At 40.6% G+C, this 24,215-nt stretch overlaps 1 protein-coding gene across 2 annotated transcripts in view; it reads left to right on the top strand.

Moving 5' to 3' along the window:
• PLAC1 (placenta enriched 1) overlaps positions 1-24,215 on the top strand; it is an 81,592-nt gene that overhangs the window by 42,512 nt on the left and 14,865 nt on the right. Inside the window, exon 2 of one of the 2 annotated variants that reach the window (XM_069464078.1) lies at positions 7,809-7,880. The exons of the other annotated variant lie outside the window; for it this stretch is intronic. The gene's annotated coding sequence lies outside the window, so the exon portion shown is untranslated. The remainder of the gene's footprint in view (positions 1-7,808; positions 7,881-24,215) is intronic. 2 annotated transcript variants of the gene reach the window in all.

Raw genomic sequence — 24,215 nt, forward strand, 5'->3', positions numbered from 1 at the left:
AGAGTGAAAGCATCAACATTAACATCTTGCCCACAAATATGATCCCTTCTGTTGACGCACAATGTCTACTTAATGCATACTGGCTGCTATGGACTGAATTGTGTCTCTTCAAAATTTATACACTGGAGCCCTAACTCCCAGTGTATTTGGAGGTAGGTAGGGCCTTTGGGAGGTGATTAGATTTAGATGAGGTCATGAGGATGGGGCCCCCATTAGGAGATCAGTGCCCTTATAAGAAAAAGAGATTGGAGACCACACTCTCTCTCTCCTCACACATGCACCAAGGAAAGGCCATGTGAGGCAGGAAGAGGGCCTTCACTGGGAACCAAATTGGCCAGCACCTTGATCTTGGACTTCCCAGTCTTTGGAAGTATCAGAAATAAATGTGTGTTGTGTATGTTTTTGTTGTGGCAGCCTGAGAAGACTAAGACATTACTTCAACTGATTACTTACATTTTGAAAGTGTTAGAAAAGAATGGTTTATGCTTCTCAGATGGCTTTCAGAGTTGCATTAGAAAATATACTTTATTCATTCTTTTTTAAGAAAAAAGACAACTGCACAAATAATTATTGAGTGCCTGCTGTGTGCCAGGCACTCTTCTAGGCAGTGACCAAGGTAGACATGATCCCTGCCTTCATGCAGCTTACAGTCTAGTGGGAAAGTCAGGCATTGAACAAATATAAATAATGATTTCATTGCAGTCACTATGTGGTACTCATGAAGGAGAAGTACAAAGAGCTATGTGAACAAATACAACAGGGGATCATGACCTTGAGAGAGAGGGGTGAGATGGCTTCCCTGAGGAAAATGAGTCATGATGAATAAGTAGGAGTTATCAAAGCAAAATGTATGCATGTGCATGTGTGTGTGTTCCAGCAGGCATGATGAGAGATGACAATGACATTATCCACAGAAAGAATGGCACCACATTTTTAGTGTGGTAAAATGCACACAATAAACTTTACCCTTTTAACCATTTTAAAAGTATACAATTCAGTGTTATAAAGCACATTCACAGTGTTGTGCAGCCATCACCACTATCTAGTTCCAGAACATTTTCATCATCCCAAAAGGAAATCCAGTACCCATTAAGTAGTCACTCCCCATTCTTCCCTCCACCCAGACTTACGTAACCACCAATCTGTTTTCCATCTCTGTGGATGTGCATATGCTGGATATGGATTCCATGTAACTGGAATCATACAGTATTTGTCTTTTTGTAACTGGCTTCTTTCACTTAGCATAATGTTTTAAGGTTCATCCACGTTGTAACATGTATCAGTCCTTCATTCCTTTTTATGGCTGAGTAATATTCCATTGTATGGATAGGCCACATTTTGCTTATCCATTCGTCAGTTGATGGACATTTGGATCGTTTCTACCTTCTGGCTATTGTGAATAGAGCTGCTGAACATCCATGTACAAGTTTTTGTTAGAATACCTATTTTCAGTTCTCTTGGATATATACCTAGGAATGGAATTGCTGAGTCATATGGTAATTCTGTATTTAACTTATCGAGGAACCAGAGAATGGCACCACTCTTACTGTTGTAAAGAAAAACTCAACAACAAAAATACAATCATATATATATATATATATATATATATATATATATAGGCTGTCCACAAGTATCCAGGCATGTAACCATTCTAGTTACATTAACAATGGCTGGATACCTTCCAGACAGCCTTTGTGTGTATATATATTTTTTGCAGCTTACAATAATACACATTTATTATCTCAGATTCCATGGCTCAGAGTCTGAGCATGGCTAAGCTGGGTCCTCTGCCCAGGGTGTCACAAGGCTACAGTCCAGGTGTTGTCTAGGCTGCATTCTTATTTGGGGCTAGGGGTCCTCTTGCAAGCTTGTTTAGGTTATTGGAAGAATTCAGTTCCTTGCTGCTATAGTGCTGAGGCCCTCAGCTCCTAGAGGCTTCCCCTCTCTTCAAAACCTGCTCATTTTTTTCTTCAAGGCCAGAAGGAAATGCTGTCTCTCTTCAGAAAAGGCCCAGTCACTCTTCTAATACCTTTCACCTGATTAACTCAGGCCCACCCAGGATAATCTCCTTTTTTTAAAAATAGTCCACAAGTCTTTTATTTTCTTTTATTTTTTATACCTATTATGCCATGAATTCACAGGGATATGTTCCAGCAGCTCAGGTTCCTTTCTTTTGGTTCTCACAAAGTGTGCTGCTCTGGGTGGAGCAGGCTGGGGCTTCAGTTGAACCCAGGCACCTTTCTCTTTGGCTTCTTTCTTTTTCTGATCATTTTCCTTCCCGTGATTCAGGAAGCTATCTCGGCTCTCAGTGTGCTTAATATGCTCAATATGCACATTCATTCTCTTGGCAAAAATCAGGCCCTTAACTTGTTTGTTTACAACAATGCCAACAGCATTCTGGGTCACACTGTAGAGTCTTCCAGTTTTGCTGTAGTAACATTTGTGGGGCATTCCTTTCTGAACAGTGCCCATTCCCTTGATATCTACAACATCACCTTTCTTGTAGATTTGCATGTATGTGGCCAAAAGAATGTCATGTTCTTTAAAATTTCGGTCCCCGCCTGCAGACGGGTCCATGGCCTGTTAGGAACTGGGCCACACAGCAGGAGGTGCACAGTGGGCAAGCAAGTGAAACCTACATCTGTATTTACAGCCTCTCCCCATCACTTGCATCACCACATAAGCTCTGCCTCCTGTCAGATCAGCAGCGGCATTAGATTCTCATAGGAGCACGAATCCTACAGTAAACTGCACATGCAAGGGATCCAGGTTGCATGCTCCTTATGAGAATCTAATGCCTGGGCCAGGCACGGTGGTTCACGCCTGTAATCCTAGCACTCTGGGAGGCTGAGGCGGGAGGACTGCTTGAGCTCAGGAGTTCGAGACCAGCCTGAGCAAGAGCGAGACCCTGTCTCTACTAAAAATAGAAAGAAATTAGCCAAACAACTAAAAATAGAAAAAATTAGCCAGGCATGGTGGCACATGCCTGTAGTCCCAGCCACCCGGGAGGCTGAGGCAGGAGGATCGCTTGAGCCCAGGAGTTTGAGGTTGCTGTGAGCTAGGCTGATGGCAAGGCACTCTAGCCTAGGCAAGAAAGTGAGAACCTGTCTCAAAAAAGAAAAAAAAAAAAGAGAGAATCTAATGCCTGATGATCTGAGGTGGAGCTGAGGCGGTGATGCTAGCACTGGGGAGTGGCTGCAAATACAGGTTATTATTAGCAGAGACGTTTGACCACACAATAAATGTAATGTGCTTGAATCATCCTAAGACCAACCCCCACCCCTAGTCCATGGAAAAATTATCTTCCATGAAACCGGTCCCTGATGCCAAAAAGGTTGGGGACCACTGCTCTAAAAGGCAAATAGGACATGGATCAGGTGTCTCTCCTCCTTCCCTTTGTGTTCCTCATTTTGGCAAATTACTTCTATAATCTCCCTTTTTATAAACTCAAAATCAACTCAAATGAGGCCTATTGAAACTATATTTTTAAACATTATTATGAGTAGTCTGGCCAGATTAGTGACAAATGAATCCTACTGTCAAGGAAGAGAATCCCAGTGAGTCATTCAGTGCACACCCATCATTACAGTTAGAAAAACCACACAAATGTCATTTTCTATTGGCCAGCCCAGGGAGAAGCATGAACTTCCTCAAGTCTGAGGGAGGACTCTTTATGTAGCCCTCAGTCACCACTGAGACTAGTGATGCCCTCATCCAACTATGAACACCCTGAGGACAAGGGCAAATCTGAGTCATCTCCATCATTTCAGTGCCTGGCACAGTCAACGATTTTTTTTGGGGGGGGGATTCTTTTTTTTCTTTTTTTTTTTTTTTTTTGAGGCAGAGTCTGGCTCTGTTGCCCGGGCTAGAGTGCCATGGCGTCAGTCTAGCTCACAGCAACCTCAAACTCCTGGGCTCAAGCGATCCTCCTGCCTCATCCTCCCAAGTAGCTGGGACGACAGGCATGTGCCACCATGCCCGGCTAATTTTTTCTATATATTTTTAGTTGTCCAGATCATTTCTTTCTATTTTTTTAGTAGAGACGGGGTCTCACTCTTGCTCAGGCTGGTCTCAAACTCCTGAGCTCAAATGATCCTCCCTCCTTGGCCTCCCAGAGTGCTAGGATTACAGGCATGAGCCACCGCGCCCTGCCCACAGTCAATGTTTATTGGTGGAAGGAAGACAGGAATGCCACCCAGCTCCCTGGGAGATATGGTCTTGGGCACAGTGTCTCTTTGCCATGCCCCTGCAGTGCACTGAGCCACCTCTACCCTCACAGCAACCTCCTCTCTATCATCCATCACTTGGGGTGGCACCACTATGGTCACTCCATGATGAGCAAGCCAGCTCATAGGACTTTTCACATAAACAAATAGGCAAATCACAGAAACCAACATTTCTCAGACCCAGCTACCCTGATTCTTGTTTTGAACAAAATGATCAGCATTCCCTTGGATGAATCCCCTAGTCTCTGGGCATTTGCCTTTCTCCACTGTAAAATGGGAATCATATGACTGCTTTCTAGTCACCTCACAGCATTGTGGGGAGAGTCAAAGCTGGATGTATGAACATCCCTGGGCTTGTGGAGTTCTCATCAAGTGGGCAGTGACTGGGCATGATCCCCTTTGGAGCCTGTCACTGCTGTTGACGTTGAGAATACCGGTGTGGGAACAAATGCTGTCTTTGTCACAGGCTCAACTACAGGGGCCTCTCCTTCCCTAAGCTGGCAGCTGAGGCTAAGTACTTGAGATCCCTGGGCCAGCTGTTGTGAAGTGAATGCCAGGCAGTAGGTAAAGCAGGATTCAGAACTGGGCAGAGAGCCAGGCTTGAGTGGGAGCAGTGATGGAAGTGGAGCACAAAAGTTGGCAAACAAATGTTTTCCGAGGAGGTTTTAAAAAAAGACAAGCTGGCTTCTAAGGTAGACAGCGTATCAATGGGGGGCTGCCTGAAAATTCCTGCTCTAACTCACTGTCAGCTGAAGAAGATTCTAGAACTGGAAAGGCACTGTGAGCAATGTTTCCCAAGGAAGCTTCCCTTGGAGCACAGAAAGATAGCCACACCCTTTGAAGTTAGCTGGAAGCTTACAAAGGGCAGTGTTGTTTCCACTGAGGAAGAATGATAGCCCCACATAATGGTGTCCTTATTCTGTAAACCTCAAACCTTTGTGATGAGGGGCAATCAAGCCTTCAGGCCCCAGCAAAGGGGGGAGGGAATGGTTGGCAAAATGCACAAGCTTTTAGCCTGCTTGCTGGTCAACATGGAAAGTCTTCCCTAGGAAGATGGTTTAGTCAAAGTCAGTGGTCTATTTCAACTCTCTTTCTAGGAGGATTGCTAAATCATACCAAGGTATCTTTTTATTATAATTTGACAGTAGCTGATAAAAGTTTTCAAGTGGACGGATCTTCTGTTATACTTGATAGATTTCAGTGAAACATAGCACAAGCTTAGTGGTTCTAGAGAGAAGGAGTAACAAGGAAAAAAATGGATAAACCAATTATTTTATTAATACATCAGAATGAGAATGGTGGCATTTCAGAGTGGTAGGATTCCTATCACACAAAAGAGGAAGTCAGTAGGCTAGCAGCAGCTGCCAACAGCAGACTATTGGTCAGCTATTAGGGAATGAAGCCCCAAAATTGGAATTTACATAGCCTTGACCAACTTCGAGATGCCTATGGTATTGTGTCATACATGCTTATGTCAGGGACCACTTCCAAAATTCTGACTCATCTCCCAGGCCAATGAAACCATGTCGGCATGTGAATTACACCCCTGGTGTCATCCCAGGGAATTTTTGTCAGCCCTGGTGCCCGGGACTGATTCCATTAGGCCTGGGAGAAGCTGTGTGGTGCAAAGGCAAGAGCCACAAGAAGCCTTGAGCTCGAGTCCTAGCTCTGTTGCTGATTAATCATCATTCTAAGCAAGTCTTTTAACCAGTCTGTGTCTTGGTTTCTTCAGTGGTTCAAAAGAGACTGGTGAATTTGATGACTTAGTCTCTTACAGCTTTAAAAATAAAAATGCCCATTTCTTAGCTTTGCATTCAACAAAGAATTGTTGTGGATACACAAATAATCTAACTTTATGATTTTCTTTAGGTATGAAAAGATCATGTAGTCCAACCCCTCTATCATACAGATGTAGAAACCAAGGCCCAGAGAAGAGAAGGGATTTGCTCAATGAGCACAAAATCAGGGTTAGAGATCAGGTTTCTTGATTCGCAGTCCTGTGCATTTTCTACTACCTTTATTTTTAAATCAAAGTAATACACGAGCGTGGTTTAAAAATATCAATACAGAAGACCTGGTAATAAAAAAACAATAGTTCTCTGCTCCACCCCTCCCCACCCCCAGTCCCACTCCTCAGAGGCAACCATTTTTAATAGGTTCTGTTTTCAATTCAACTGGTGGTTATGTCTGTATCTCTAAATAACATACCTCTGCTCCTATTCTTGATTTATCCATTTTGGACCTTATCCCTTAACTCTCTGTTATAAAAATGGAGAATTTAGCTCACTTCACATTATTCCCAGCTGCGTCTCATTCTTCCACCTCCTCTTGTTCAATAGTATTATTTTCATGAGATTTTCTAATTCACTTTTTAAAATAGCATACAGTAAAATTTACTTTTTTGTTGTACAGTTCTGAGTTTAGGCAAATACATAAAGTTATATAACCACCACCACAATCATAATGTAGTACAGTTCCATCACCTCCCAAAATTCCCTCATACTGCCCTTTGTAATCAACTCCTCCCTTTACCCCCAAACCCTGACAACCACTGATCTGTTTTATGTTCCCACAATTTTGCCTTTTCTGGAATGTTATAGGAATGGAATCTACAGCATGTAACCTTTTTAGACTGCCTTTTTTCACTCAGGATAACTATTTTGAGATTCAAGTATCACTCGTTCATTCCTTTGTATTGCTGAGTAGTATTCCATTGCATGGGTGTGCCACAGTTCGTCCATTCCCCAGTTGATGGCCATTTGGGTTGTTTCCAGTTTGATAGGATTATTTTTAGTTATTCCATTGGTTGCTTTTTAACTGGAAATCATACACTTTTTTTTTTTTTTTTTTTTTTTTTTTTTGAGACAGAGTCTCGCTCTGTTGCCCTGGCTAGAGTGAGTGCCGTGGCGTCAGCCAAGCTCACAGCAACCTCAAACTCCTGGGCTTAAGCAATCCTCCTGCCTCAGCCTCCCGAGTAGCTGGGACTACAGGCATGCGCCACCATGCCCGGCTAATTTTTTTTTCTATATATTTTAGCTGTCCATATAATTTCTTTCTATTTTTTTTTAGTAGAGATGGGGTCTCGCTCTTGCTCAGGCTGGTCTCGAACTCCTGAGCTCAAGCGATCCGCCCACCTCGGCCTCCCAGAGTGCTAGGATTACAGGCGTGAGCCACCGCGCCCGGCCGGAAATCATACACTTAAACTTCTATTTCTTGTACCATCATTCACTATATATTAAGTAGGTCTTCTTTTTCAGAATAGTAAATGCTTTTAACTGATTTAAAAACATGACACTTTCATTTTTTTAGGCTCAGTGTTAGATTGAATTTGAGGGTGTAATTTTTCATGGGGGTGAAAAGACTTGTTTAAATGCTATCCAGCAGCCCTATTCAGGACTACAGCTATTCCAAATGCCCCCTGTGGCATAGGGGGCCTTCTCTAGTACCAGACATGTTTGTTGCTGGGAAGATATACATGTACTTTCTGTTCTGACCATTGCTAGCTCAGGCAGTAATTTTTGGGAAAAAGATCTTTCTTCATGTGGATTTCAGCTTTTGTCTGTCATGCTTTTTCTGTTCCAGCTGCCTTCTCCAGTGAGCACAAAGCCACATTTCAAAGGAGACTGACAAATTATCCCCAGCTGCCAGAAGGAGGTTAGCTTTCTGTGTGTTGTGTCCCCTTTCTCTGATAACCAACAGGTTAACTTTCTAAAGAGAACTGACAAAAGCAGAAATTATCCTTTCATGCAAATGGGTATTTTTTGCTTTTTAAAAAGATGTGGATTGTAATATTCCTTTCCATTCCTGCTTCAATTTACATCAGGAAATAGAGTATAAATGATCACAACTGAATCTCTGTTGTTTGCAAAATTCATATTAATGCATTCTGCTTTAAGTGCTTACAAGATCTAAATGATTTTTTTAATTAGCTAGCCCAGTGTCTTCAATGAATAGCCATTTAAAGACTGAATGATGTCAGCCCTGACCATACAGATTTATGTGTTGTTATATTTCACTTGCATTTTTTCACATCTTTGTATATGTGTTATCTGTCTAGCACTTACACTGCACAACAAAAGTCTAATGCCTAGCACAGTACCCTACACATAGTAGGTGCTCAGCAAATGCCATTTGAATTGAAATTATCCAAAATAGTGTCATGTATACATGATGGTAAAGTACTCTGTGTTAATGCGGTGAGTCAGGCATTCTCAAACATTAATGGGAATGCAAATTGGTACAACTCTCCCACAGGGCAACTTGGCAAAATGTGCCAAACCCTTAACAATGTTCTTATCCTTTTACCCAGTAATTCTCTTTCTAAAGATTTATTCTTTAAAAAAATAGAGATGCATGAAAATATAAAAACTAGCAAATTCATTGTAGCATCATTCAAAATAGAGAAAAAGTGAAAACAACTTAAATCATCCATATTATGAAATCCTATACGTTAACATTTATACTATGAAATGCTATGTAGTTATTTAAAATCATGTTTAGAAAAATGTTTAATGACAGAGAAATGCTCACAACCTAAATTAAGAGAGGGAAGGGAGGATATACAAAAGAACATACAGTATGATTGTGTGTATATGTAGAAAAAAGAAGACTAGAAGGAAATAAATAGAAATATTAACAATGATTATCTCTATGTTTGGGGATTATGAGTGATTTTCATTTTCTTATTTTTGTAATGAGCTTATCTTTAAAATCTAAAAGATATTTTTTAATTTGAAATAAATAACTACTTAAATACTATTCATGATAGACAGAGGGCTGACAGTATAAAATACTAGTAACAAGATGTAGAACTGTTTCTTCAACCAAAGTCAACTCTTCATATGCTATGTGGACAGTTATGGCAGGGCTCAGTTTTTAGAAAGATGAAATAAAGCCAAGAAATCTTTTCAGGTTAGCGATCTGAGTCCCACTTTAATATTGAAAGGCAAATGTGTTCATCCTTTTCTCTAGTCTTAGTTAATTTTCATCCCCACCCCTTTTTAAACTGTCCAGATCTGTGGAACAAATGTAGAGCAAACTGGAAATAAATAAAATCAAATGGCTTTAAGATACCACAAAGCCCTCCCTCCCTTCCTGTGTACTAATGGCTACCTGCCCATTATACTCCCCAGAGTGGAGGGCTGGAGTCAGCCAAAATGGAGGCTTTTCTGATTCAAGCATGAAAACTGCAAATGCTCAAAAGAGAGAAAAACTTGAGAAGTCTGAAAAGATTGAGACACAACACGTACAGTCCTCCCTCCCCTTCTTAGCTTCACATAATATAAACTGGTGGGCTCTGCTGGGAAAAAAAACTACTAAGTAAAAACCCAGCCATAGAAGGCAGATATATTAAGGACTGTTCACATTTCAAAGAAATCACACAATCCTAGACCTTGAGAGCTGGAAGGAAAATATTCCAAGTAAAGGGCTCCTTCCAAATACCAGATACTATGCTGATCCAAAAGTTATCTCATAAAAAATCATCTACCAATGCATCCCATTTCATAGATAAGAAAACCAAAGCCCAGGGAGGAATTATGAATTGCCTTAGATCACATTGTTTATTGGCTACAAAGTTGGGACTAGGTCCTATATCTTCTGGAGACTCTCAGTTGAAATGATGGGTTTTTCTAGTATAATCTTTCCCTCAGCTTCAGATATTCCAAATACTTACTGTGCACTTGTGCTTGGAGGTTTTACTAACAGCTCAAGCTAATCAGGTAAAAGATCAAATTCAATATTCCCCTCATCTCCCCATCAACCAGGATCTGAACCAAACTCTGGCTTTTTACTCTCTTTCATCCCACACACACAGTCTGTTAATAAGTCCTGTTCATTTTTCCTTCAAAAAATACCTCCAGATCCTACTCTACCAACGAGACAACTCAACCTCCTCCTTAAGAAAACCCTTCTTCACTACCTCAGCCCACACTGCTGCCTCTCTCCTGGCTTCATATAGCACTTCTAGTCTGCATCACACAATTCAGTTTAGCACTTGTCATTCAGGGGCAATTAGCATCTATCCAGAATCATTCATTCATGCAACGAGCATGTGTTGAGTGTCTATATATATGCTAAGCCCGGAGACAGTAAATTAATTTTTCTTGTCTTCCCAACTAGATATTAAATACCCTGAGAATCGAGGCCACAACTTTCTTCATAGCCTCTTAAACTCCCAGTGCAGTTCTGGGCCCATATTGAAGACTTATTAGTTAAAGAGTGGTATAGACTCAAGGAATCTGTCACCAGCTCAGCAGCTGAGGAGCTCTGGGGACACTTTTATCTATGGTTCTGCCTCAACATCTCAAAGCTACATGAGCATGATCCACTCACTCAACATAGACAGTATATTAAAATGTGAGTTTTAAGCACCATGCCTTCAGAGATAAATGATGAGATTTAATAACTAATCAGAGAAGTGGGATCCTAAAGTCAATTGGGAACTTCTGCTTTCAGGAGGATGGAGTGAATATCCTTTTCCCACATTTAAAAACCCTGGACATTATATACAAGACAAACATAAGAAGACCAAGAAAGGTGGAGAGAAGAAGACATACTAGCTAAGGATCTCGAGACATAAAGAATGACATAGAAGTGAGTTCCCTGGGCTTTGTTTTTGCCTCAAATACTCCAGACTGTTTGCTGGAGAAATTAGCAATTCAGAAAAACATCAACAGAAGCAGATTTATTTTTAAAAGCCCCAACAAAAGCCTACTCTCTCTAGCCAAAGGACCAGGAAAGGGGCAGCCTAGAAAGACAGAAAACTTTTAGACAATTGCTGCTCTACTATAGCCAAACACCACAGGAAAAACTATGACCTCCCTTACCCCCAACTATGCCAGCAAAGGCTGAGTGGGGAGCCTGAACTTTCATCCCAATCTGGCAGTAAAAAGGCAACACCTCCCCTTTTCCCTACTAAAGCAATGTCACAAAAAATCAGCTAAAACAAAAGGTTTAAATAAGATGCAGGATCTCATAACATAATATCCAAAATGAACTGTATTCAATTGAAAATCATTCATCATACCAAGAACTACAAAAATCTCAAACTGAATGACAAAGACAATCAACATATGTCAACACTAACATGACTGAGATGTTAGAATTATCTGACAAAGATTTTGAAATAGCTACGATAAAAATGCTTCAATGAGAAATTACAAGCATGCTTGAAACAAAGAAAAAGAACAGAAAGTCTCAGCGAAGAATTAGAAAGTCTCATCAAGCAAATAAGAAGACATAAAGAACCAAATGGAAATTTTAGAACTGAAAAACACAATAACCAAAATGAAAATCTCAGTGGATGGGCTGAACAACAGAATGGAAGGGACAAAGGAAATAATCAGTGAGCTTGAATATATAACAATAGAAATTACACAGCAAATAGACTGGAAAAGATGAACAGAGTCTGTGGAACTATTACAAAAGATATAACATTTGTGTCATTGGAGTCCTAGAATGAGAGGAGAAAGAGAGTGTGGCTAAAAAATATTGGAAGGAATAATGGCTGAAAATTTTCCAAATTTGGCAAAAAAACATAAACCTACAGATCAAACAGCTGAGAGAACCCCAACCATGACAAACCCAAAGAATTCTAAAACATCTCATAGTCAAACTTCTGAAAACTAAAGACAAAAAATCTTGAAAGCAGACAGAGAAAAACAATGATTTAAGAGGGAAACAGTGACTTGAATGACAGCAGATTTCTCATCAGAAGCCATGTAGGCCAGAAGGAAATAGCACATTTTTCAAGTACTGAAAGAAAAGAACTAAATCCTATATCCCACAAAAATTCCTTCAGGAATGAAAGGGAAATCAAGACATTCTCAGATGAAGGAAAATTAAGAGACTATGTCTCCATCGGACCTACTCTAAAAGAATAGCTAAAGGAAGTTCTATAAACAAAACAGAAATAAAAGAAATCTTGGAACATCAAAAAGGAAGAAAGAGGCTGGGCACGGTGGCTCATGCCTGTAATCCTAGCACTGTGGGAGGCTGAGGCAGGAGGATCGCTTGAGGTGAGGAGTTAGTGACCAACTTGAGCAAGAGTGAGACCCTGTCTCTACTAAAAATAAAAAAAATTAGCCGGGCATGGTGGATGGTTCACGCCTGTAGTCCCGACCACCCGGGAGGCTGAGGCAGGAGGATCGCTTGAGCCCAGGAGTTTGAGGTTGCTGTGAGCTAGGCTGATGCCATGGCATTCTAGCCTGGGCGACAGAGTGAAACTCTGTCTCAAAAACAAACAAACAAAAAAAAAACACACCAGAGATAAGCGTTCTACACTTCACTGAAACTGGTAAAATAACACTACCGGTAGACTGTGACTATATTACAAACACAATGTAATACCTAGAGCAAGCACTAAAAATCTATATAAAGATATACATTTAAAACCACTACAGATAAATCAGATACAGTATTCCCAAAATTTTTCAAGTACTTATAGGAAAGCAGGAAAAAGAAAACAGAAAATTAAAAATAAAATGGGAGGCTCAGATGCTAACATATCAATAATTACCTTAAATGTAAAAGGTCTAAATACACCAAATAGAAGACAGAGATGGGCAGACTGGATAAGAAAAAATGACCCAATGATATGCACTCTACAAGAAAATCACCTTAAATATAATAATATAGAAAGGTTGAAAGTAAAAGCATGGAAAGATATATATTATGCAAGCATTGTCAGAAAAAAGCATGAGTGTCTATATTAATATCAGATAGACTTCAGAGAAAGAAGATTACCAGAGATAGAGAAGGACATTAAATAATAATAAAAGCTCAATCCACCAAGAAGACACGGCAAACTTAAATGTGCATGCATCAAAAAACAGAGCTGTTTGTGAAGCAAAATATGTGAAGCAAAAGCTGATAAAACTGAAAGAAGAAAATCCACATATCCACAATTATAGTTGAAGATTTCAATATCTCTCCCTCAACAATTGATAGAACAACTACACAGAAAATTAGCAAAGATATAGAAGAAATCAACAATACCATCAACTAACAGGATATAAACCAACATTTATAGAATACTCCATCCAACACCAGCAGAATACACATTCTTTTCAAGTACTCATAGAACATGGGCCAAGATATACCACTTTCTGAGCTATAAAACAAACCTCAACAAATTTAGAAGAATTGCAACGGTACATAGTATGTTCTCTGACTATAATAGAATCAAATTAGAAATTTATAACAGAAAGATAACAGGAAAAAATTCAAACACTTAGAAACTAAATAACATACTTCTAAATCTATGGGTTAAAGAATAAGTCTCAGGAGAAATTTTAAAAATACATTGAACTGAATTGAAAATAAAAACACAATATGTCAAAATTTGTGGGACACAGTAAAAGCCATGCTGAGAGGAAAATTTATATCACTAAATCATACATTAGAAAAGAGTAAAGGTCTCAAATCAATAAGCTCCCACCTCAAGAACCTAGAAAAGGCCGGGCGCAGTGGCTCACGCCTGTAATCCTAGCACTCTGGGAGGCCGAGGCGGGTGGATTTCTCAAGGTCAGGAGTTCGAGACCAGCCTGAGCAAGAGTGAGACCCCGTCTCTACTAAATATAGAAAGAAATTATCTGGCCAACTAAAATATATATAGAAAAAAATAGCCGGGCATGGTGGCACATGCCTGTAGTCCCAGCTACTCGGGAGGCTGAGGCGGTAGGATCGCTTAAGCCCAGGAGTTTGAGGTTGCTGTGAGCTAGGCTGATGCCACGGCACTCACTCTAGCCTGAGCAACAAAGCGAGACGCTGTCTCAAAAAAAAAAAAAAAAAAAAAAAGAACCTAGAAAAATAAGAGCAAAATAAACACAAAGCAAGCAGAAGGAAGGAAATAATAAAGATAAGATCAGAAATCAATGAAATTGAAATGAAGAAAACAATAAAGAAATTGATGAAACAAAAAGCTGTTCCTTGGCCGGGTGCGGTGGCTCACACCTGTAATCCTAGCACTCTGGGAGGCCGAGGCGGGTGGATCGCTTGAGGTCAGGAGTTCGAGACCAGCCTGAGCAAGAGTGAGACCTCTTCTCTACTAAAAATAGAAAGAAATTATCTGGCAAACTAAAATATACATAGAAAAAATTAGCCGGGCATGGTGGCACATGCCTGTAGTCCCAGCTACTTGGGAGGCTGAGGCAGTAGGATCGCTTAAGCCCAGGAGTTTGAGGTTGCTGTGAGCTAGGCTGACGCCATGGCACTCACTGTAGCCCGGGCAACAGAGCGAGACTCTGTCTCAAAAAAAAAAAAAAAAAAGCTGTTCCTTTGTAAAAGATCAATAAAATTGACAGACATCTAGCAAGAATGTCCAAAAAGAGAAACAAATTATCAATATCAGGAACGAAACAGGGGATATCACTGCAGACCCTGCAGACATCAAAACAACAAGTCTACACACACAAATTTAACAATTTAGATGAAATGGACCAACTCCTTGAAAAATACAAACTACCACAACTCACTCAATATAAATATAGTTAATAGCTCTATAACTATTAAGGAAATTAAAGCTATAACTTAAAAACTCCCTAAACAGAAATCTCTAGGCCCAGATGGTTTCACTGGAGAATTCTACCAAATATTTAAAGAAAAAGTAATGCCAATTCTACATAATCTCTTCCAAAAAATAGAAGCAGAGGAAATATTCCCCAGTTCACTTTATGAAACTAATATTACTGTTACCCAAACCAGACAAAGACAGCACAAGAAAACTATAGACCAACATTACTCATGAATATCAATGTAAAAATTTATAACAAAATGTTAGCAAATAGAATTTAGCAATATAAAGCAATTACACACTACGACCAAGTGAGGTTTATTCCAGGTATGTAAGTCTAGTTCAATGTTTTTTAAAAAGTCAGTGTGAACCACAATATTAATAGGCTAAAGAAGAAAAATCACATGATTATATCAATTGATGCAGAAAAAGCATTTGAGAAAATTCAAAATCTATTCATGATAAAATCTCAACAAACAAGGAATAGACCAGGCACGGTAGTTCACGCCTGTAATCCTAGCACTCTGGAAGGCTGAGGTGGGAGGATCTCTTGAGCTCGGGAGTTCAAGACCAGCCTGAACATGAGCGAGACCCCGTCTTTACAAAAAACAAAAAAAAAAAAAGAAAGAAAGAAAAGAAAAGAAAAACAAGGAATAAAGAGGAAGGTCCTCAACTTCATAAAGTGCAACTACCAAAAAAAAAAAAAAAAAAACGTACAGCTAACATTATACTTAATGGTGAAAAACTGAATGCTTTCATCCTAAGATTAGGAAGAAGGCAAGGGTGTCCTCTTTCACTGCTCTTATTTATCATAGTGCTGGACATTCTAGCTAGTAAAAAAAAGGCCAGAAAAGGAAATAAAAGGCATAAAGATTAAAAAAGAAGAAATGAAACTTTCCCTATTTTCAGATGACATGCTGGTCTATATAGAGAATCACAAAGAAACTATTTTTTAAAACTCCTAGAACTAGTAAGTGAGTTCAGCAAGGTCACAGGATATAACATAAGCATACACGAATCAATTGTATTTCTATATACTAACAATAAAGACATGGACACCAAAATTAAAAGTACAATATCATTTATAATTGCTAATAAAAAGACTTAGGTGCATATCTAACAAAATATGCATAAGACTTGTATGTCAAAAACTACAAAATGCTGATGAAAGAAATCAAAGAATATCTAAATAGAGAAGCATACCATGTTTATGGATTTGAAGCCTCAGCATAGTAAAGATGTCAGTTCTCCCCAAATTGATACACAGGTTTAACAGGGAAGAATTGATGTTGCAGCTTCAGTTTTAAGGCAGTCTTCTGGCAGAATTCCCTCTTCCTCAGGGAAGGTCAGTGATTTTCTTAAGGTTTTCAACTGATTGGATAAGGCCCACCCACATTGTGGAAGGTGATCTACTTTACTCAAAGCCTACTGATTTAAAGGTTAATCTCATCTAAAAAATACTTTCACAGCAACATCCAGATGTATTAATATTTCACCAAATATCTGGGTACTGTGGCCTAACCAAGTTGACACATAAAATTAACCATCACAAACCTCAATCTAAGTCTCATACTTCATATAAGAATTAACTCAAAATGGATCATGGACTTAAATGTAAAAAACTATAAAACTTTAAAAAATAAACAAGAGAAAATCTTCAGGATCTAGGGCTTAGGCAAAAAGTTCTTAAACTTGATACCAAAAACAATGCATAAAAGGAAAAGGCAATAAATTGGGCCTGATCAAACTGATCAAAACAAAACTGTTGCTCCACAAAGTAGGATGAAAAGACAAGATATAGAATAGGAGAAAATATTTGCAAACCACACATCTGACAAAAGACTCAGATCTAGAACAGATGGAGAACTTTTAAAAACTCAACAGTAAAAAAAAAAATCCAATTAGAAAATGGGTAAAGGACATGAAGACAGATTTCACGAAAGAGGAAATATGGATGGTAAAGACATGAAAAGATGTTCACCATCATTAATCATTAGAGAAATGCAAATTATACCACAATGAGATATCACTACATACTTATTTGAACAGCTGAAATAAAAAAGTGACAATACCAATGGTGGTGAGAATGTAGAGAAACCGGATCTTTCAGACATTGCTGGTGGGAATGTGAAATGCTACAGCCACTCTGGAAAACCCTGGCAGTTTCTTATAAAACTAAACATGCAATTACCAGAGGACCCAGCAATTACACTCCTGGGCATTTATCCCAGAGAAATGAAAACTTATGTCCACACAAAATCTCATACATGAATGTTTATAGCAGATTCATTTGTAATAGCAAAAAAACAGAAACAACCAAAATGTCCTCTGATAGGTGAACAGTTAAACAAACTGTGCTACAATAAAAAGGAATGAACAATAACTTGGATGAACCTCAAGGGTATTATCTTGAGTGGCAAAATTGTTTGCACAAAAATCTCTACTCCTCACTCCCTAACCATTGCAAAAATTCTAGATTCAATTCCTTAGGATTCAAAAGACAAGTTGGCAAAAAGGAGCACCCAGGTGATTTCAATTTGGTGGCAGTGTATGAGAAGTGGCAATCCCTAAGGCAATGTTTCTTAAATATTATCATTATCATCTCATATCTACAAGACACACACACACATTTCCAAGATGAAAAGATTTTTATGCAACAAAATTCCTGCCTCTGTTGACTCATTTTCAAAGATGAAAGATAGAGACTCACGTGAGCTGTGCTCACATGAGGGGAAAGGGCGATGGCTGGTAGCAGCATAGGCAAAAGATCGCAGGGAAGAGAGGAAGATAAAGCCAAGACAGAGTTGTAGGAAGAGGATTGTGCCAAACTGGGCTCCAGCTCTGTAGTGCTGGACTTGGCAATTCCATCAACATGTGCTCACTACTTTCTACATCTGTGGCCCCAACTCTTGAGTCTGACAACTGATGTGCAAATGTCTCTTCTTCAGAGAGGCTTTGCCAGACCCCAAGACTAGGTTACCTTCTTCTGTTATACATTCTTATAACACTTGAATCTAACTTTTATATCATTTATCACAATTGCAATTACACATTTTTGAGATTAACTATTTAATATTAAATAATTATGTGTGAATTTATCTATTTCATGCCTGTCTCCCATTTGGGACTGTATACTCCATGAATGTAGGAACCCTGTCTTAGTTCCGTTTTGTATATTCCCAGCCCTTCACAGAATGCTGGCCCAAAGAAGGTGGTGCTCAGTACATATTCGTTGGATGAATGAAAGGAGTAGCAAGACCTGATTGAATTAAATGTAGTTATTCAAACTCATATTAAGGAAACCTAAACTTTGATTTGTATTTATTTTCTCTCTTACAAAATAGGAAAAACATTACCTATCTCACATTGGATAAGACTGAATAGGTATGGAGAAGCCCTGGAATAAAAAGTACTGTTCAACTACATGGACTAATGATAATAAAGTAATGGCTTCCTACCCTTTGAGTGTGGAGGCCCATTGTACATTCTTTGAGGTATGGAATCCCAAGCCCTGAATGTGCTACACATGAAAATGTGGACATCAGTGCTCACGTGATCATTGGAGGGGTTTCTTTTCCACACACCAAAGATCCCTTGAAATCATCTGATAGAACCCAGGGGTTGGAACTGTTTGCTAGGTTAGAGTACTGATGCCTACCTAAGCTAATTACGGACTGGTAGGTATCAAAAATTATGGTTTCCATCCCTTATGTTTATTTCTCCCAAGGGAAAAAGTGAGTTTGGCAAGCACAAAGCATTTGAGGGCAGATTCCACTTTAGACTTTGACCTGAGGGCTCAAATGCTGTTCCTTACACTTATCTAGATTTCCCATTCCCTGTCACTCACATTGGAGCCCTCCCTGTCAGCCAATTAGGAAGCACAGGTTCCTCCAGTGGGAGAAATTGGGGAGTGCACATTTTCCAAGTCAGGACATTTCAGGGACAAGTCCAACCTGTTTTGCCTTTCTCAATGTACCATGATCTAGCTCCAGGCCACCTAGGCTCCCCCCACCTCCTCGCCCCAGTCCCTTAAGGGAAACAAGGTCCTTTCTGGCTGAATTCCACATTTAGTCCCCAGTGCTCTCCTCACAGCCACCTGATACCGGAGCTATTGCTCAACCCTCCCTGTTCCCACACCCAGTGTTGCATGAATTCATGTTTCTCCCCGGGCCCCTGACTAAGTCAACTTTTCCCCCAGTTGTTCTTCCTCTTTCTGCTACTCTTGATTGAATTAATCCCTTCTCCCAAGTTTCTCCTTCTTACTTTCTCCAGCTTGTGTTTTTTCCATCCCTACGTACTCTCCAGGCTCCCCTGTCCCATGGCCGATCATGCTCTGGCGAGGTCATTTTCTTCCCAGCGCCCTCACCTGCTCCCCATCCTTAGGTTCCTGTAGCTTCCCCTATGCAAGGAGAGTCTAACTTCAGTACACACAGGACAGGGGAGAGGGTTCTAGACAAAAAAGTGTGCAAGATATAAATATTACCAGGTTTTAAGATGAGAGTCGTTTTCAGCAAAACAGCTAGAGCCGATCAAATCAAATTACAGTCACAGAAAATCTATTCAAGGATGTTTTGTAACACCTTCCTGTGTGCATACTGTTTGTATCTAAACCTTCTTCAAAGCGCTCTGAAAAAAAGAATACAAGTACCAGAGCCTCGTAAATTGGGCTTTTCTAGGGTCAACTACATTTTTTAAGTGGGGGTCAAACTTACCAGTTCATAAAAAGTAAGAAATATGTTGACAGTTGCTTCATTCTGCATGAAACTTGCCCTTTTTTGTAGCTTGGAGGTTACAAAGGGAGACGAAAGAACAACATTGCTTTTAATCCCCATCCCCTCCCCGCTCTGCCTGCCTCATTGAAACCTGGTGGGTCTCATAAATAAAAGATGCCTGAGAGCCATGGCAGAAGCCATCGTAAGTAGCACTTGAAGGAAGTGAGAGAAGGAAAATTAGGAAGCATCTTGCTGGCAACACCCCTGCCCCTCAGCCGTTTTCTGTGCTGTGCCTGGGCCCTCTCTTCATGAGATTGTTCAGGAGAACATCTGCATCTTAACAGGATCCACAAGAAGAGGCCTAAGGAGAAAATTTCTGGCTGCTGTCGGGAGAGAACCAGCTCTAGAGTGAGCTCAGCCTAGCCTCGCGTCCTGGTGACTTGCTAGGGCGTGACCTGCATGGGCAAGCCATCTAAACTCTCTGGGCCTCAGTGCTGGAGATAATAACAGTGCCCACCTCAGAATGTTGTGAAGCTTGAGTGAGGCAAGATTCACAAATCCCCGAGTGCAGTGCTTGGCATATTATGAGTGTTCCATAAATGTTAGTGAGGAGATGGGGGAGAGGAAAAAGGTGGCAAGATAACCTTGGAGTCCCCTGGAAAGAAGGGGCCTAGCTGCTGTCTGTGTCCTTCCCCTGCCACTCTCCCTTTCACAGCCCGGTCCAAGGGTTGCTTCATGGCTCCTCAGGTTTAACAGCTCAGACTTTGTTTCCAAACTCGCAGGTGTGCTGTCCCGTGCACCTGGGTGGAATGTTGCTCTCTCCCCTTCCTGCAATTACCAAATCGCTTTGAGGGGAATGCTGTACATTTTTTTTTAAATGAAGCCTATGCCTGTATCCGCTCGTGGTGAATTTTAAAATTTAGAAGCTGATGGGCTTGTTTACTAAATAAATACGTGTGTTTGCATCCATTTTTCATCTCCTCCCTCCCAGATGCACTTTCCCCCTCCCGTTGCTGAGAGCTTCAAAAGCACAGTAGGCAGTGGGGTAGGAAAATGCGAGTTATTGGTCTTCTTAGACCGAAAAATTATTTGCAGAGCACGGGATTTACAGTCAGGAAGGATTTTTTTTTTTTAACAGAAACGGGCAAATTCTAGATGCTCTCTATGTATACAAACTTCCTTTCCAATAGTTATGAAAGGACATTTTACACTTCAAATAAGCGCCCTGTTGGTGGTACATTCTCAAATGCTAAGTTCCACCAAGATATCAAATTGAGGGGAAGGAGGTCACATAGAAATTGCCACCTTTGGGTCCCAACTTCTCCCCAATAATGCTGTGACTCAGGAATTAGGCAGAGGCCCTTCATTGCACTCTGGGTTCACTTCACGAACTCTGTGCATCTGATGTCAAAGCTTAAGCCAGTAACATATACCAAGGGATAGAATTCAACCCAGGGTCAGGTCAACTTGAATAGTTCCATACAGAAGTCCAACTTTAAATTCTACCCTCCATAGAAGTAGTCCCCATCCTGCAGCTGCTCTCCACCAGCTGCCTAACCAGCTGCCATTAGGCCTAAATTACCCCCACCTCAGGGTCCCTACCTTGGAACGTCATAAACACACTCCCTGGGGCTCATTCGCTGCCCTGCTAGCTGGAGTCACCCGCACTGAAAGTCAGCTGTGGTTTTCAACAACAAAGGGGCAACTTATAGATATCCATCACTCTCAGCACATGTGGAATGAGAAAAAAAAAAAAAACTTGCCAAGTCAGACCCCAGAACCAGATTGAGCCAGAGATGATGTGAAAGTGGAACCAATCAAGAAGTTCCCTGTCTTAGAAAGATCTGGCTTAATGATTCTCTTTAAAATATTTTTAAAATTTTAAATTGCATCCATCATGAAAGAATCCTCACTCTTTTCCCAATTCTTTGTTTTTATTTATTTTGAGGGAAAGCTGTTTTGCCTGTTTTAATGTGTCATTTGCAGAATCTGTGGGTAACAGGAAATTGGGTGTGAAATCAAGGCTAGAATCTCACAGGGAACAAGAGGTTAAGAATCAAGGATTTAGGATTTGAATCCCCGTTGCTTCTGTGGTGAGAGGTTGTCACACAGGCAATTAATTGTGCATTAATTTTCCAGAGATGTAATATGAAAAATCAGCACATCAAATAAAATAGTTAACACCCAGGAAAAGCCAAATGTGTATTCTGCATGTGTGTCCTTAAGTGGTATTTTTATGGAAGGAAAACTTATTTGAAACAAATGTTGCAACAGGAGTTTAGCTTATGAAGGGCACTGAGAAACCATGAAACATAAGGTTTTAAAATGTTGTCCATAAAAAGCATAATCCTCAGCCTCGGTGCCTTGGATGGTTAGCATGCACGTTCAATGCTCATGTTTATCTACCTGTATGTACAGGTGTCTTCGCTCATTTGCAAATCTTTCACAGCCAAACCTGGTAGTCACGTGTGTTCAATGAAAAATGGAAGTGGACTAGTGGATCCATTGTCTGGCACCCCAATGCTTGGTCTTAGGATTATACCTGGATATCCCTTGCAGAGCTTCCTGGGACCAGCGTTAGAATGAAACTCTGTTTTCTGCCCACAGCTAAGAAATCCCAGTGCTCTGAACCCAAAGTGGGGAGCCCCCAAGCTTCTATCTGGGTCTCCTGGAGGGGGCTTGTAGTGTGTTGCATGTGATCTGTGCCAAAGGAAGGAGAGAATTGGGGTTATTGAGTGAAGCCACAGCCAGAGAAGGCCCCTGAGATAGAGAGATGTCATGGAGGCATAGTCAGGAAAAGTTTGCCACGGCTCTGATTCCTTTCTCTCCCCGCCCAGATGCCTGCCCCCGTCTCTCTTTTTTCATTCACTTGTACATACATTCCTCAAGTATTTACCGAACACCTATTTCAGGCATGAGCCTGGGCTAGCCAGGGCAGGAGTATACAGAAGACGTTTGTTTTCTCCTCTCCCTCTCAATGGGTCTTCTCTCCTTCTCTCTTTCCCCATAACTCAGTGGTAGCAGGGGTGGATGGAGGAATATCCGAAATTCGTCCCTGTAGGAGACATCTGCGCCAGGAATTTCCGGCAACCCCCGAGGAGAGTGGCAGATTGATGGGACTCTAGTTGGGCCTAACCAGGGGGTGGAGGGAGGTGGGGGCGGAAGGAGCCCTGCAGCCAGGCTGTCTGCCTGAGCCTATTCTATAGCTCCCATTTATTGGACACTTGCTCTGTGCCAGGCCCTGTACGTGCAGTTTTTCATACCACTTGCAGTCTTCCAATGCCCTGAGGTCGCTATTATAACCGTCCTTATTTTATATGAAGAAACTGAGACCAGGATGGGAAAATGACTTGTCCAAGGTCATACAGCCAGGAAGTGACAGAGCCTCAATTCAAGCTTAGGGCTGTATATCTCCAATGCCCAGGCATTTTAAAAACTCAGATGTGGTTTAGAGGTAAGCAAGAAAATACATTAGGAGTTTCTAAAAGGCACTATGAGAACCCTGTTTCTATGTGTGGTTTAGTCTCGTTTCTATATTCAACAATAATAATTTTGATAATAACTAACACTTTTTGAGCACTTATGTGTCAGGAATTATACTAAACAGTTTTACACTCATGTTCTCATTTAATCATCACAACCACCTACGAAGTATTATTGTTATTAGTATTATTGGTCTTCATTTTACAAGTGAAGAAAACAATGCTTAGAAAGTGATGACCAAGGTTACACAGCTAGTAAAACAGTACGGTTTCATTCCAGGTCTCTCTTGACACATTAAAGCCACTCAGCTGCTAGACTATCCTGCTTCAAGCCCTCCAGGACCTCACTACTTCCACAATTCTTTCCCCAGACTTTCTTCTCACCCTTTTTCTGTTCATAGACATCTGTCCATATAAATTGCACCCATTTTTGTTCCATGAAGTGAGTTAAGTCACTGTCTCCTCCATAACCTTGCCTTTCCTCCTCACCCAGACCACTTCTTATCCCCACTATCCACTTAGCCAAACCTGAAAGTCCAAAGACATGTCTGTATAGGGCAACCGGAACAAGAATCCTACTAGCACCAAGCTTCCAGTCACCCTTCTGTGTTCACAGAATCTTAAGAAGACAAAGTAAAACTATAAACCCTTGTACTTGGAAATAATAAATGCTACTTGAAACTTGGTTTTTAAAAAATAACCTCCAGGTCTGCAGTCTCCCACAAGAAAAATCTCTAAAAGGGAGGCTAAAAGAGAAGTCCTTCTCCCTGAAAATCAGTTTATTTTATAAATAATGTGTAAAGTGGCCCTTTTGAAAGTGTTGCTTATTTAGAGACTCAGAATTTAAACTTAGATTACTAGCGAGGTTGTGTTCCAAATTACCATATTCCTTGATAAACACAATCGTTTGTTTTTGTTTTTGTTTTTTTTTTTTTTTTTGAGACAGCGTGTCACTCTGTTGCCCAGGCTAGAGTGCCGTGGCATCAGCCTCGCTCACAGTAACCTCAAACTCCTGGGCTCAAGTGATCCTACTGCCTCAGCCTCCCAAGTAGCTGGGACCACAGGCATGCGCCGCCATGCCCGGCTAATTTTTTCTGTATATATTTTTAGTTGGCCAGCTAATTTCTTTCTATTTTTAGTAGAGACAGGGTCTCGCTCTTGCTCAGGCTGGTCTCAAACTCCTGAGCTCAAACGATCCACCCGCCTCGGCCTCCCAGAGTGCTAGGATTACAGGCGTGAGCCACCGCGCCCGGCCCACAATTGTTTTTTAATCGGCTCTTTT

This window comes from Eulemur rufifrons, chromosome 30 (assembly GCF_041146395.1).
Source record: "Eulemur rufifrons isolate Redbay chromosome 30, OSU_ERuf_1, whole genome shotgun sequence".
Classification (NCBI taxonomy): domain Eukaryota; kingdom Metazoa; phylum Chordata; class Mammalia; order Primates; family Lemuridae; genus Eulemur; species Eulemur rufifrons.